We start from the raw sequence: 14898 nt of genomic DNA, 5'->3' as shown, positions 1-14898 counted from the left end.
GACAGTGTCACAAAGGTGGAATAGCTGTTAACAGGATGAACCATCTCTGACTTGACAAGGGGGAGGAGCTGTCACCTACCACACTTGCACACAACAAATGCTCTGCATAAGCACACTTACAGAGAGTTTCACACAAGTCTGCTGTGCCCCCAGACAAGCTGGGGCCAGGGTAGAGGCATGAAATCCCAGACACCTCTCTAGGAGGAGGGGTCTAGAAGTACCTCCTACTTCAAAGTGGGCACTAGGTGTAAATACAGGACCATCAACCCCAACACTTCATAACACTTCTCTACCTGTGGAGGACTCAGATGGCCTGATATTCTGCTCTGCTGCAAGAAGCACCATTACTCTACTGCCCTGCTGCCTGAGTGAGATGTACTGGCCCTACATCTTGAACCCAGGACCACCAGAGTGACTCCAATGACTAGTTGGCTGGTCTCCTGATCAGGGCCTCAGAGACAGGATTCCAACTACCTTGAACCCTGATCCTGGACTCTTCCTGCTCTGAGTCTTGCCTCCCCCCCCCCTAAGTGGTGCCACCCCAGTCCTGGGCCCTTGGAAGTGGGCCAGAAGGTGCTCTACCAGTCCAGCTCTCGTTCAAGCAGAACTGATGCAGACCAACTCATTCCCTCGTAGCCTTGCATCAGAACCACAGCTGCACAATGCATCCCCAGCGCATGCCCCCACAGCTTTCTGGAAGCACTGCTGTATGATGTCGTGATACCGGACCCCGCATTAAGACCTGCAGCTCCTCAGAACCACCACTGTGCAATACATCCTCATCACAGAACCTTGCACTGCAGCTTCTTGGAACCACTGCTGCGCAATGCATCTTCCACACAGGACCTCGCATTGCAGTGCTCAGCTCATCGGAATGGCTATGCGTTAAAACTTGTTATGCTGCACCAAAGAATAGAAGGGGATAGATTGAAAAGTAAAAGAGGGCATACACAAACACAGGAAACGACAGGATGAAAGTAACAGCGTGGAGAAAACCCAGGAGGACAACTATTTAAAAACACATAGTAATAAAAATTTTGCTATTATGCTGCTTCACATTTCTCGTCCAGAGAAATGCCACCTATTGCATTTGAAATTACGTAGGCTCAACAAAGCATCAAATCTTTGTTACAATGTACACATTAAGCTATGGGAGGAAGCACAATAGGAGCGGCCAAACAAGCAAAAAATCGCTTTAGAATATAATGTTATTTTGCCGCTAGAATGTTCTGTCAAACCAGTGATCATGAACACATAAACCAGTTTAAAACACCATGTGTTTTGCTTAAAACATTTTAATCACGCCCAAGACATCCTATAAATAAGAAAACATGAACCTCAAAAGCACTTTGATACAGACTAAACAGGTGATTCCTTAATAGCAATAGTGCAAAGCCATTAATGTATTTTAAAATCATTGTTAAAAGCGACACTGACAATCTATGGCCTGCTGGTGTCACACACACGAGGCGAGACCTTTTTTTGAAAGACTTGCATTTTGTTTAACAATCTGGTTCTCATGCTGCTTTTTATGTGGTGTAGTGAGAAAAGCAATATGCTGCCAAATAATTCATATAAAAAATTCAAGAGACGCAAAAGACCTTCAGTTGGAGGTTTATTACAATGTTGTTAGTATGCTGCGCCAAAGGGTAAAAAAGGAGAGTCTGAAAAGTAAAAGGTAATAAACACAAACAAAAGAAACAAGTGGGTGAAAGCAACTGCGCGGAGCAAAAAAAACAAACAAAATGGGGGGATACACCGTTTGGAACTGCTGCATGTGGAAGAAATAAACAGACCAGGGCAGAAAGTAGAAGCAGCGAAGGGGCAACACCAAAAAAAAGGAAGCATTACTTGGTCCATGCTCTAGGGAAGGAGAAACACTTGAACAGAAAGTGAGGTCAAGATGCCCTTAGCAAACAGAAGCCAGCAAATAAGAGTGACAATGAAGCTAACAAATGCAATAAGCGGGCTCCAAGCCCTCTTTACGCTAGCAAAATGTCTTGCAAAAGACAACACGTGCTGTCTCAGGCGAGACCTAAAAATGTGCAGACACACCCAGGGAGGGGTAGCGAAGAATGCTTTTTAAAGCCAATGTCAACCCTCCATCTGAATTTACAGTTACAGTCGTTAATAGAGTTTTGGTAACTCTTTCTTTTAAATCTTAATATAGATCTCCTGTCCTGCAACCTGTGACAAAATCAGTGGTAATGCTTTTGTAGGCAACCATATAGCTCTGAATACCATTACTATTTAAAACATGAAGATTCAAATTTATTACAATATTGAACTCGCCACTGTTGCTGTTGGTGAGGTCAATGTTACCAAGTTTGACTATTTTTGCACCTACTTTTTCTCATATGCATGATGGGTATTTTCCATGCTCTTAAGTCGATGAGTAGAGGCTAGAGTATGCCTATAGTGTGACCAAATAGAAATTTGGAAAGTGGTGCACTTTCTCTCGTACTGTCCTACATATACAAACACTAGAGTAAACACTTTTACTCATTCTAGGTAAACAAAGGAAACAGGAAACATACCAAAAACATTTCTCTGCAAAATTGCTTTGCAGGCAACAAAGACCGAACATAGGAGCATATTACCAACAACTAGCGATAATTATCGCTATGTTGGCTTAGCGGGAATATTCCTATCGCCGCCCTTCACCTGTTTTTATCACTGAGATACCTTGCTATTATCAAGGTTTATCTCAGAAGCGATAAAAAACGGGCGAAATGCGTGAATATTGCTGTCAATACAGCGATATTCAGCCGTGACAATGCTCTTAGCCATGTTATCTACCTCTCATTGAATAACATGTCTAAGAACTGGTCAGGGCAGGCGTTAGCTTTTGGAGATATTCGCGCTTAGCGCGAATATTTCCAAAACTAAGCCATTGTTGGTAAAAGGGGATAGCGATATTAGCGACTGTTTCCAGTCGCTAACATCTTGGCACGCCCACTTTGCATGTCATTAGCGATAATTATCGCTGACATGCAAATCGAGCCCCAAGATGATCGCTATCTCCTACTAGCTGTCGCTAACTGGTGTTAGCGACAGCTTGGTAATTGGGCGATCAAATTATCGCCGCTGTAGCGGGAAAAAGTACCTCTAAAGCGGCAATAATGGCCCTTGGAAATTTGCCCACCAGGTCTTTATGGAAGTCTGAACCTATTTCTGTTGTCTCTTTTTTTTCAAATGCACTCTTCTTAACTGAGACTCAATTCCAGTTTTGGTAGTGCAGGAATATGGTCTGCTGCTTCCCATGAACGTGAATTTACAGAAATACCAAGGGTAGTACAAGTGACATCACATTCCCCTTGGCCCATGGTGACATCACAAGATTGACCCCTTATCCCACCCTTAGCCCGTTAATAGCATCCTAATTGCTGCCAGTGGGGCTTGTGGAAGGACAAGGACTGTTCCTATTGCTGCCTTTATGACCTTGAGATGTGGGGCTACAAGAGTGGTAGGAGCAGCAAAGGGGAAGAAGAACAGCTGCTGTCCCTAGCTACCCCTAACTGACATCCATGCTGCTACCATGTCAGAGTCTGCTTTTTCAAAAAGGTTTTCCTCAGTCATTTTTGTTGTTGCTTTAGCTTCCTCCCAATCCCTATGAGTGCTGCTCTGAGGACAAGTCCTCCCTCTCCAGATCTCTCACACACTCCTTCTTTCCAAACTCTTCCCTTCACTCCACTGCTTTTTACCTGTCCATCCTTCTCCTCCACACACACTCTTCTTCCCATTCATCTTCCTCTGCTTGTTCTTTGGCAGGCAGTGGGAGAAAATCAGTGAGGTAACAAAATGAAGAGATTAAAGTCTGGGCCTGGAGAAAGAGACATTTACCAGCTCGTCATCCAGACATACATGCCCTGAAGGTTTGGGGATAGCAGCGGCCATCAACACCTTGGTGAATACTCAAGCCATGCCAAAGGACCGTGTAATAAAAATGTCAGATGCCCACCATAAACATGAGATGGTCCTTGGAGAACCCCAGACTGGAAAACATCTAATGGTCCTGAAGAAAGCTTGGACTAGTGGTCCTCCCAGCTGAAACATGTCGACCTCCACGCACTACGCCATGACATAGTTAATTCTTAGACTATGCGGCGTTGTTTTTACTCTTGACCCTGGACAATACTGAATAAACATATTTTTTGTCTCAGGAGCCAATTTTATTCACTATTGTTTTTGCATGAGCACTGCACTCCATCGGTCCTACCTCTGAAATACTGTGGTTCAGATCAACACCGTCCAGAACCTTTCTCCGCATCATTACCAGGTGCATTGGGAGAAACTATGGTTCATGGTTTACATCCCACATGACGACACTCCACCAATAAGGGTGGGCTGATGGGAACTTTTCTAACCCAGTATTATCACTGTGAGGAAATGTTGGTTTAGTGGTCTTTTTGGGCATGACAAAACACTTAGGTAAGCGATCTGACCAGGTAACTCTTGTTTGTTTCTTCAGTTGATAAAGGGGTTTGAGTTACCGTGGTCATTAAACTTCCCCCTTTTGACCCCCCTACCTTCTTTTTTCTAGTGCTGAGTGATTATCCTTGGGGGACGGTGCAGATGATGCTCTTGGGATCGGAGGTGAAGGGCGGAAGTCGGATTCTCTGGGTCCGTCCTTTTAGGATACACACTCGTACTCATATATACACTTCACCTTCGTGCATTGGAGTCAGTTCCTTACTTTCTGCACCTTATGACATGGATCTGAATCATCGAGTCCTGCCATCTGCCAGACTTATTGCCCTCTAAAATTTGTTAGTGTGCAGTATGTCTCCCCCTAAAACAACAGGTATCAATCCATGTCGTGACTGTCATCATCATATGTCGGTGACTGACAAGCCCGATGTGTGTCTCTGGTGCCTTGGCTCCAAACACGAATTGGTCTTGTACCACTGCTACCGGCAAAATGATCCATAATGCTGTCTGTAACTGTGAAGCTAAACTGCTTGTTCCTGAAATTTGCAAGTCGAAGCAAAAGAATGATCCTGGTCGAAGTTGAGGGTGCAGACGGGCACTCTCTCCTGAGACCCTACTGTGACCAATCATCATCGAGGTCACGGGATTGTGGTAAGTTGAAAAAGGCCAAGCAACATAAAAAGTTCAGACCTGGGTCTCCTATGTCCCGTCATGTGCACCACTTGGAATCGTTCGACGCCCTGGGCACCTCTAAGCCTCAAAGTTGGTCCTCCATGTTGGAACTGACATCAGCTTTGATCTCAATGTGCCCAGAATTTCTCAGGCCATTGGCAATGCCACAAATACAGGCATTTTACACAACATTGGGTGACCTACCGGGTCCCTCGGGCATGCCTTCCGCCCCAAAGGATCCAAGGGGGACTCCAGTAGGATTACTGCTGGCGGATCCATCCACAATGTGTGCCTCTCGACCTTGATTCAAGGCCTGTCCCTTTCCGGAGCTTGGCTCTGCCAACTCAGGCCCTGGTGTCATGGATGACGCCTCCCACAGTGGCATGTATGGCGCTGCCATCTGCACCACGGTCAGTGCCACTGGTCTAATCATTGACAGAGAAAATCAGTTTCAGAGACCCATACCCTTTCACCTAGACCATGACAATATTCCCAATCAGAACGTGACACATATGTCCCCCACTATGATGATGGGGACTATGATAATCAAGAGAGACCAATATATTGAAGGCAATATATTAGTTGAGCTTCAAGATGCCAGTGGTCTGGATAGATCCCCGGATATTGTCCTCTCACCACTGACCCAGGCTATGGCAACGGAAGACTCTGCTTCATTCGCCACAGTGATCAGAAGGGCCGTGGAGTTTTTGAACCTCAGTTCCCCAACCACTGAGGTGAAACCAAACACACTCACCGAGGTCCTCAATCCTGGAAACATCAGCCAAGAATCTCTATTGCCCTATATAATGTCTTGGTGGGTACACGGGGAAACAAGAATCTTGTCCAACAATTAATATGCAATTGACAAGCCCGCACAGACCTAGTCTTGTTGATCCAGATTTACTCCTTCAACATCCAATTCAAGAGAGCTTGGAGGTACAGGCGTCCACCAGTTGCTTTAACCCCATTCATTCACCACCACTCCCTTGGAAAATGGAAGCATTCACCAAACTAATTCTCTCCCCTGCCAATTTCGCCCTCTGGTCTGTAACTACGTCTTGCCTCTTGGGCAGGTACTCTCATTTATTGTGGGACAGAGTTGCAGACAGCTTGACAGCTGCCCCAGAGGAAATCCAGCCAAAGTTACAATGTTTGATTTCGGATAGTCAAGAAGCAACATTATACTTTATTTGCTGTGTCCTAGGTACCACCGGCTATCTGGGTTGGGCAGTCAAGACAAGCATATTGCTTTGTCGCCACTCTGCGTTTGCTGTACAGGTCCTTCCTCAGACGTCCGACAATCCTTAAAGAGCATGCCATTCGATAATTGAAGGCTGTTTTGAGCAAAGGCTGACTCTGCCTTTGAAAGGTTTAAAGAGTAGAATGCCACTGCTTAATATCTGTGCCTAGCTCATTCTGCTCAGCAATTTCCACAGAAATGTTGCCCCGTCAGAGGCTTTGACAGGGGATACCAGCAGATGCAACGCTAAAATATATCTCATCAGAAAAAGGTCTTTCAGTCTTTTTTCGGAAGAAGCTGGGATACAAACCTACAGCATCCTTCCCCCCAGGGGTAATGTGCTACACAGATCACAGTTGCCTACCAAGCAGCTGCCACAAAACCTCTTTAATTTGTCATTGGTTGCACAAAATCACCCAGTCAGAGATCCCATTACTTTTCACTTTCACGTAGGGAGGAGCATCATTTCGGACCAATGGGTGTTCCAGATAATTTGACAGGGCTACTCCTTAGCTTTCTTGACCCATCCATTGGAGATGCCGCCAACAATAAACACCTTCCAGAGGACCACTTGTCCTTATTCCGTGGAGTTCAAGTTCTCTTTACAATTGAAGCAATAGAGAGGGTGCCAGAGATTGGTACTGGCTGTTAATCCCTTTATTCCTTGTTGCTGAAGAAGGATGGAGACCTAACCCTATTTTAGCTCTTTGCCATCTGAAATTTTTCCTCCGGGAAGACAAGTTCAAAATGCTCACCCTGACCCAAGTTCTATCTGTCCTGGATTCCCTAAATTTGATGGTGGCATTGGATTTGCAGAATGCCTATTTTCAAATTCATGTCCTACAATCCCACAGACTCCCCCACAGTTTCAGGCAGGCCAAGAGCATTTTCAGTGCTCAGTGTTCCCCTTTGGACTTACCACTGCACCTCAGGTGTTCACGAAGGTGATGGAAGCCCATCTGCAGAGGTTTGGAATATCAGTCTTCCCATACCTTGATGACTGGCTCCTAAAGGTGGGCTCGCCTCAAGGAGTTGGAATCCACCTCCATCCGACGGCTGATCTGCTGATATTGTTGAAGTCACACTTGACCTCCTCACAGTGCCACTCCTTTATCTGAGTTATGGTGCTCTTCCAAGTCTTTCCTCCATCTCAACGAGTCCAGGACATTCTGATTATGAACCCAATGTTTCAACCATTGACCTGGGTCTCAGTGAAAGTTTGTTGGGCTTGCGAGTGAGTCGCTTGGTACTAAAGTTTTTTCTCCTGGCCATCAATGGGGAATGGGTACAGCCTCTCATGGGAAACACTGCCTCCATGCGGTCCTGCAAAAAACACAAGGCATTGTGGAGACATGGGTCATGTGCCAAGTGGCATGATGCCCTTCGAATTGGCTGCACAATCAGAGCATCTCCCTGGTTGCCAAGCACCTGGCAGGATCTTTAAATGCCATGGTGGACAAACACAGCTGATGTTGCCTAGCAGATCACAAATGGTGGTAACACTCAAAGATGGCACAGGTCATCTTCCAGCAATGGTGAGGCCCATGGCTTCACTTATTCGCCACTGCAGAGAATGTGCAATGTCCAAGCTTGTGTGCAGTTGAATGCGTTGCACGTTAAAGTTTCAAAGGCAGCTGTCCCTCGGAGACAACTTCTGCCTACAATGGGGATTGGAACTCCTGTATTTTTTTCCACCCCTGCCCCTCCTGATCAGGGTACTGGAGAAGATCAAGAAAGACCAGGCCCAGGTGATTCTGGCGGCTCCAAACTGGGCAAGGGGAGTATGGTAGTTTATTGTTTGGTAATCCTCCCGTAACTGCAAAGTTGTCTAATGTTCTGATGTTCAGTCTTCCTTTAGGTTAACAAGACTTTGCTGTGGTAATAATGAAAGGTTACCATTCAGCCATTTTGGCCTTCTTAAATTTGCCGGATAAGCCATCCCTCTTCAAGTCACCAGTTGTGATGGTTTTTTTGATTGGGTTGATCCATATGCACCCTTAAACACTATTTTTGATGCTACAGTGGGACCTTAATTTGGTTCTTACTTACCTGATGTGCACTCCTTTCGAACCAATGCACAGCTGTCCTCTCCATCTTCTCACCATCAAGGCAGGTTCTTCTTTGACCCACCCTTTTCCTGTAGAATGGTCTCATTTAGTCCATTAGTAAAATCTCAAATCTGAACGTCTTCACACTGCTATGTTCTGATAACAATGGCTTTGTGTCTGATGGTGCGGAGAGAGAGTCTGCATACCATCGGCACTAAGTCTGGCTCTATTCTCATCCATTAAAACATTAATCCACTCTGCCATTCATCCATCCATCCATCCACACTGCTATCCAACCATCCATTCATTTACTTTGCCAACGATCCATTCACTCTGGCATCCATTCATCCATTCACTTTGCCATCCATCCCTTTCTTCTGCCATCCTATCACCTGTCCGTCCGTCTATCAATACACCCCTTTACTATGCCACCTTTCACATCATCATCCACCTATCCATTCACTCATCCATCCCTACATTTACTGTGCCATCCTTTCCCCTGTCTCTCCACCTAGCATTCACTCATCCTTTGATCCACATGCTCATTCATCCATACGTCTGTCTATGCACCCTTCCTTCCGATATTGGAGTTGGAGTCTTTGGGCTCACTGCTGGAGGAGGGGTTCTGCGCCAAAACCTTTACCATCTTGGGCGACTTCAACTTTCCTCTCGAAGACTCCTCCGACCCAGATACCTCCAGACTGCTGGAAATAATGGGGGGAGGGGACCTCTCACAACGGGTGGAAGGCGGGTCACACCTTAGATGGAATCTTCACTAATTGCTCTAGTCTATTTGTTCTGAATATATTGCCACTCCCTTGGTCAGACCACGCCGGAATAATTATTGCTAGTGCCCGGCCCCACACCAAATTACCCAGTTCAAAGCCTAGGGAGAAGAGAGCTACACGAGCCTGGAAAAATATCAACAGTGCCAGTTTTGACAAAACTTTGACAGACTCGATTCCTAACCTTCCCACCAACATAGAGGAAGCCACAAGGGCTTTCCAGGGGTGGATTGACTCCGCCTGCCAGAGACTAGCACCTGTCAAATGGTGCTCTCCCAGACGTGGATCTCCCTCTGCCCCATGGTTCTCTCAGAACCTACAAGATCTTAAATGAGAGTGCAAGAGGCTGGAGCGTCTCCGGAGAAATGGGTACAGTCTGACCAATAAAAAAACCTATAAAAGTAGTCTTACAGACTTTAACCCTTCGGTGCTCATGACGAGCATGAGGCACAGTGCTTGTGTGCTCATGAGGAGCTGAGCTCGTCATGACCACACCCATTTCTATTAGGGCCCCGCACAGGAGAGGAATATCTCAAGCAGCCAAGGTGATAAAAAAACACTTCAGGAAGCAAAAAAAACTATTTCTCCCAACAGATTGCTGAAGCAAAATTTTCAGTGAAGGAATTGTTTAGAATAGTGTCTAATCTTACAACTCCCCCAAACCTACTACTCACTGTAGCCCAGAATTTTGTGACTCCTTAGCTTCTTTTTTTTCTAAACAAAGTTGAAGTAATCTTTTCTTCTTTTTGCAACAATCAAGATGAGGCTAGTGTTGAGGCACTCAGGTTTATTGAAACATACCACCCCACGACGTTCAACAATTTTATCCCATTGGGGAATAAAGCGGTTAAAAACCTTTTGGTGGGTTGCAGATCTGGCTCCCTTAATAACCCGTGTCTGGCTGCGGTAATGAAAAATTCATTGATCATCATCTCCGACACTCTAACCTCTTTACTTAACCAGATATTTGGAGCAGGGCACTACCCTGTTGCCTGGAAAACGGCCTCAATCCTGCCACTTATAAAAAACAATTTACATTGCAGTGATCCTAATAACTACAGACCTATCACCCGCCTCCCATTACCTGCTAAAATTTTGGAGAAAGCCATGAACACGCAATTAAGCCTGTTCCTGGAGAACAATAACATTCTGTACCCCTCTCAATATGGGTTCCGCACGGGTCACAGTACGGAGTCAGCACTGATTGAAGCTACGGAGGAGGTGCGTGAGGCAGTGGACCAGGGAGGCTCAGCAATTTTGATCATGCTCGATCTGTCGGCTGCCTTTGATACGGTCCATCATGAGGTTCTGATGGATTTATCAAAGGCTGGGGTCCAGGGTGATGCCTGGAACTTATTAGGATCTTTTTTGGCCCACAGAATACAATTGGTAGAACTTGGTGAAGTAAGATCTAAACCATTCTCCCTCCCCTGTGGGGTTCCACAGGGGTCCTCACGTAGCCCAACTCTCTTAAATTTATGTGAGACCACTGGCTGCCCTTATAAGGTCCTTTGGGCTACTGTTAACTTCATACGTCGATGACACTCAAATCGTGTTATCTCTGCAGATAGGTAAAGAAGCTGAAAAGGCCGGTATACAACGTTTAGCACGCATTTTTTACCACGCACTACACTTACAACGCAGGCATTACCACGCATACCATTACAACGCATTGCGCTGGGGGGCGCTCTAGGATAGGGAATAAGTTTAATTTTATATCCAACACCTTCCCTAGTGTCCACGGGGACTGGAGTTGGAATATAAAATTATACTTACCACTATCCAGCACCTCAAAGCGCTATGCGTTGTAACGGTATGCGTTGTAAATACCGCGTTGTAATGGTATGCGTGGTAAAAGTATGCGTGCTAACGTCATACATCCGAAAAGGCCCCAAGCTGCCATGACTGTATGGTGGCAGTAAACAGCTGGATGTCTGCCAACTGCCTGAAGTTGAACGCAGACAAAACAGAGGTGATCATTTTTGGGAATAATCCTAACCTCTGGTCCCCAGCATGGTGGCCCAGTGATATGGGCCCCCTGCCACCACCTGTACAGAAGGTTAAAAACTTGGGAGTGATTGTGGATAACACCCTTACTTTTGGGGACCAGGTTAGTAGCGTGGTATCCACCAGCTTTTTTATACTGAGAAAACTAAAGAAAATAAAACTCCTCCTCACGGACGAAATATTCAGAACAGTTGTATCAGCTCTTATTCTCTCCTGCCTGGATTACTGTAACAGCTTGTATCTGACTATCAACAAGAAACATCTTAACAGATTAGAGATGGTGCAGAACGCTGCGGCCAGGCTGCTCACAGGCACCCCGAGATTTGTGTCGGTCAGAAATGGGCTACGCCACCTTCACTGGCTCCCGGTTAAACAACTGGCCCAATTCAAGGTCCTCTGCACTGTTTTCAAAGCCCTGAGGGTACTGGCCCGGAAGATCTAACAAAACGCATCCAATGATATGTTCCTGGAAGAGCATTGCGCTCAATGGACGCAAAGAGGGTGGCCGTTCCGAAGACCAAAAAGGAGAACTGGGGCAGGAAGAGCTTTGTCTTCAGAGCCACCTCGGCCTGGAACGACCTCCCGATCTACCTAAGGTCTGCCACAGAATTCCTATCATTTAGAAAAGGCTTGAAAACATGGTTGTTTCGAGTTCAGCCTTAGGTCCGTTGCAGGTATGGATGCTCTCAGGTAGACAGTGCACAGCGCCAGGATACCTTTGGGTAGCAGCGGGCTTTACATACTCATATAACATAACATATTCCTTCTTTCCTTCAATTCAGCCAGACACTGTTTTTTTCCTTGCTACTGCTGCGCTTCTATTGACACAGTATTTATCAACTTTTGTCTGCTACGTTGCAGACAGAAGAGGCCCATAAAAAACCCCAATCGAGCTGCTTAACCAGGGGGGTTCACAACGCCCCTGGTCTATGACAAGATGCTGCACTTCTAAAGTATTATTGTTTCCACAGGTGACGTGGTCAATGACTTTGCTAAGTGCACTTTAAAACATAATTTCAGTTAGACTTCGTCGTTTGTTCATTGGATTTTAGTGCTTGAATTGCATACAGTTTAATTAGCTTATATGCACACATGTATTACACTGGTGGCAATAGCACTAGTGTAGTTAACCTTAGGTTGGTGTTTCTATCAAGTGGGGGATCAAGTAATTTGCGGTGGTCAAATAAGTGGTATTTGCCATTTTACTCCCATCAACTCTTTTCTCTCCGCAACAGAAAAATTTCTGAATGGAGTTATATCAAACTCGCCATTAATGTAGAACTTTTCTCAAGGTTTTGCCTGTGCTTGGTTTGGGGAAATCCATTCTGTAGTTTTTGAGGAATTAACATTTGAAAATTGTTTTGGTCTGGGCATGAAAAGGTTAAATTATAGAGATTCCCTTGACAGTGATAAAAATGTATTTTTTGGTTTACTTATAATTTTAGCATGGTTTGATGTTTTGCACAAAATTTGGTAGCACCCGCGGCTGCTGCAGGTAAGAGCGGTGGGGCTGGCTGGGTGGGATTTCGAGAGACAACCACGAGGGGAAATTAAATAAATAATTTATTTTCCTTGGTGGTCGTCTCTCGAAATCCCCCCTCGCTTGACCCCACCGCTCTTACCTGCAGTGGGCGCGGCTGTTTGGTAGCATCTTAGTGTGTTGAGCTCATTGTTGGTATTTTAGAATTGGTGTCAGTTCGTGAAGAGATGCGCAGTGAAAAAGATGGAGATCAGAATTGTGTTAATTTAGTAATAAGTGTTGCATTCTGTGGCAAATCCACAGAGAATTCAGAGGACATTTAATATATTTAGTCCCCTGCATGGTTGCAAAGTTAAAAGGGGGTGAGGGGTATTTTTCCAAGTGCTAATAACTTTGGTGCTCAAAAAAATAACCTGCATCAAATCTTACAGGCTGTTAACATATTGACAAATTGACAGTGAAGGAATCTGCAAATCTGACACAAGATGGCAAAGTTAAATGGAGTGTCTAAGAAAAGTAATCTGATAGAGGCTTCTAGTCGCAGATTCAATACCTTAGAATTATCTCCAGGCGTGAGACTAGCTTTGGAAAGTTGTCATGAGCAGTACCCTCGTGCGCTGGAAGGTGGCGTCTTTCGGCTTCACGTGACATTGTCGGCGGCGTCTGCACCTGAAGTGATGTGTGTGGATTATATAGGTGCCACCCCTGTACTCTGACGTTAGCTTTTTTCTTTCTGCACCAGTCAGCGAAGATCTGGAGAAAGTTACCCAGTCACTTTTTGGCTGACCCCTTTTTCTTCTTTGTTGACGTTTTTTCAAGACTTATCACCTGGTGTGGCAGGGATGCCCACGAAGAAGTCTGGATTCAGGCCCTGCAGCGCCTGTCACCAGCAAATGTCGGTGAAGGACCCGCACCTTGTCTGTCTCTGGTGTCTTGATCGCGACCACAATGCCAAGACCTGCACCGCAAGTGCTTGAGGGAGTGATTCCTCAAGCTCCTTGCTGCTCAATTTGCGATGCCACGACAGTCTCGATCCCAGTCGAGAGGAAGGTCCCAGGATTGGTCACGGAGCCTTCGATCTTTGTCACAGTGGAAGTTGTCCCACTCCGGTATGTCCCAAAAGAAAAAGAAGAGTAAAAAGTCTTTCACCCCGTCTGTGAAAGTCATCTGACGAGAAGAGGAAGTGTAGTTACTCGAGGCCTTGCTCCGCTGTAGAGCCCGTGTATGGGCTGTCTCCGCCCTTGCCTGAGTTTCCAGGAGCTGAAGTGCCCCCGCCCAGCTCTGAGAATTTTATGAGGTAACGCACCTCATATATTGGTGATCCATCCCCTCTGGAGCTGGTGGGTCCAGTCCCTGCGCCAGTCAGGCCCCTTGGATCCACCGATGGATCCAGACTAGCGCCGTTTGTACCACCTTGACCTACCTTGATACCGGTCCTGATGTCAATGATCCTGGCCGGCAGCGCCCTTCGGTGGCACCGTCCCCATTCTCATCCCAATGCCGACTCTGGCACCAAATGGAGCCATTACCTCTAGAGTGGAACCTGAGCCCTATTGCTATGGGCTAGGACTTGGAGAAGATTGGGGGGGGGGGGGGGGCTGAGACTCCAACATGGACTAGTGTGAGGAGTTGGAGGATATTAGTGGACAGGATACCTCCCCAGATACTGGCATGGTCTCTCCTACCACGTCTACAGATGAGGGAGACTCTTTTGCTGTTGTGGTGAGCAGGGAGACCGAGGTCTGCCCTCAGTGGCAGTCAAGACTAATATCTTGACATAGGTTCTTCAGTCAGGAGTGACACCCTCAGAACCACTTCTCCCATTTAATGAAGCTCCTATGGACGTCCTACTTGCGCCTGGACCAAGCCCAGCACAGGCGGTCCACGCTCGGCTGTCCACACTTTCACTGCCCTTGTAAATCCTGCTGCATTTTCTACCCCCCCCCCCCCCCCCCCCTACCCCCACTGGATAGGGAATCCAAGAAGCTGGGCAGTTTAGGAAAGAAGATATTTTCTTCTGCGAACCTGGCACTGTAGTCTGTGAAAACTGCATGCTTTTTGGGCTGTTACTCTTGGGCACTTTCTGATTCGGTTGCGCAGGTGCTGCCCATGGTTCTAGAGGAGGCAGGGGAGATGCCCTCTCAAACTATGGCAGACTTGAGAGATGCAGCTAAGTTCATGATCCAATGTGGGCTGTGTAGAAAGCTGGCTTTGTATTTACTGGACCTATGTAAG

This window comes from Lissotriton vulgaris, chromosome 1_1 (genome assembly GCF_964263255.1).
Source record: "Lissotriton vulgaris chromosome 1_1, aLisVul1.2, whole genome shotgun sequence".
Taxonomy (NCBI): domain Eukaryota; kingdom Metazoa; phylum Chordata; class Amphibia; order Caudata; family Salamandridae; genus Lissotriton; species Lissotriton vulgaris.
This window is presented reverse-complemented; position numbering follows the sequence as displayed.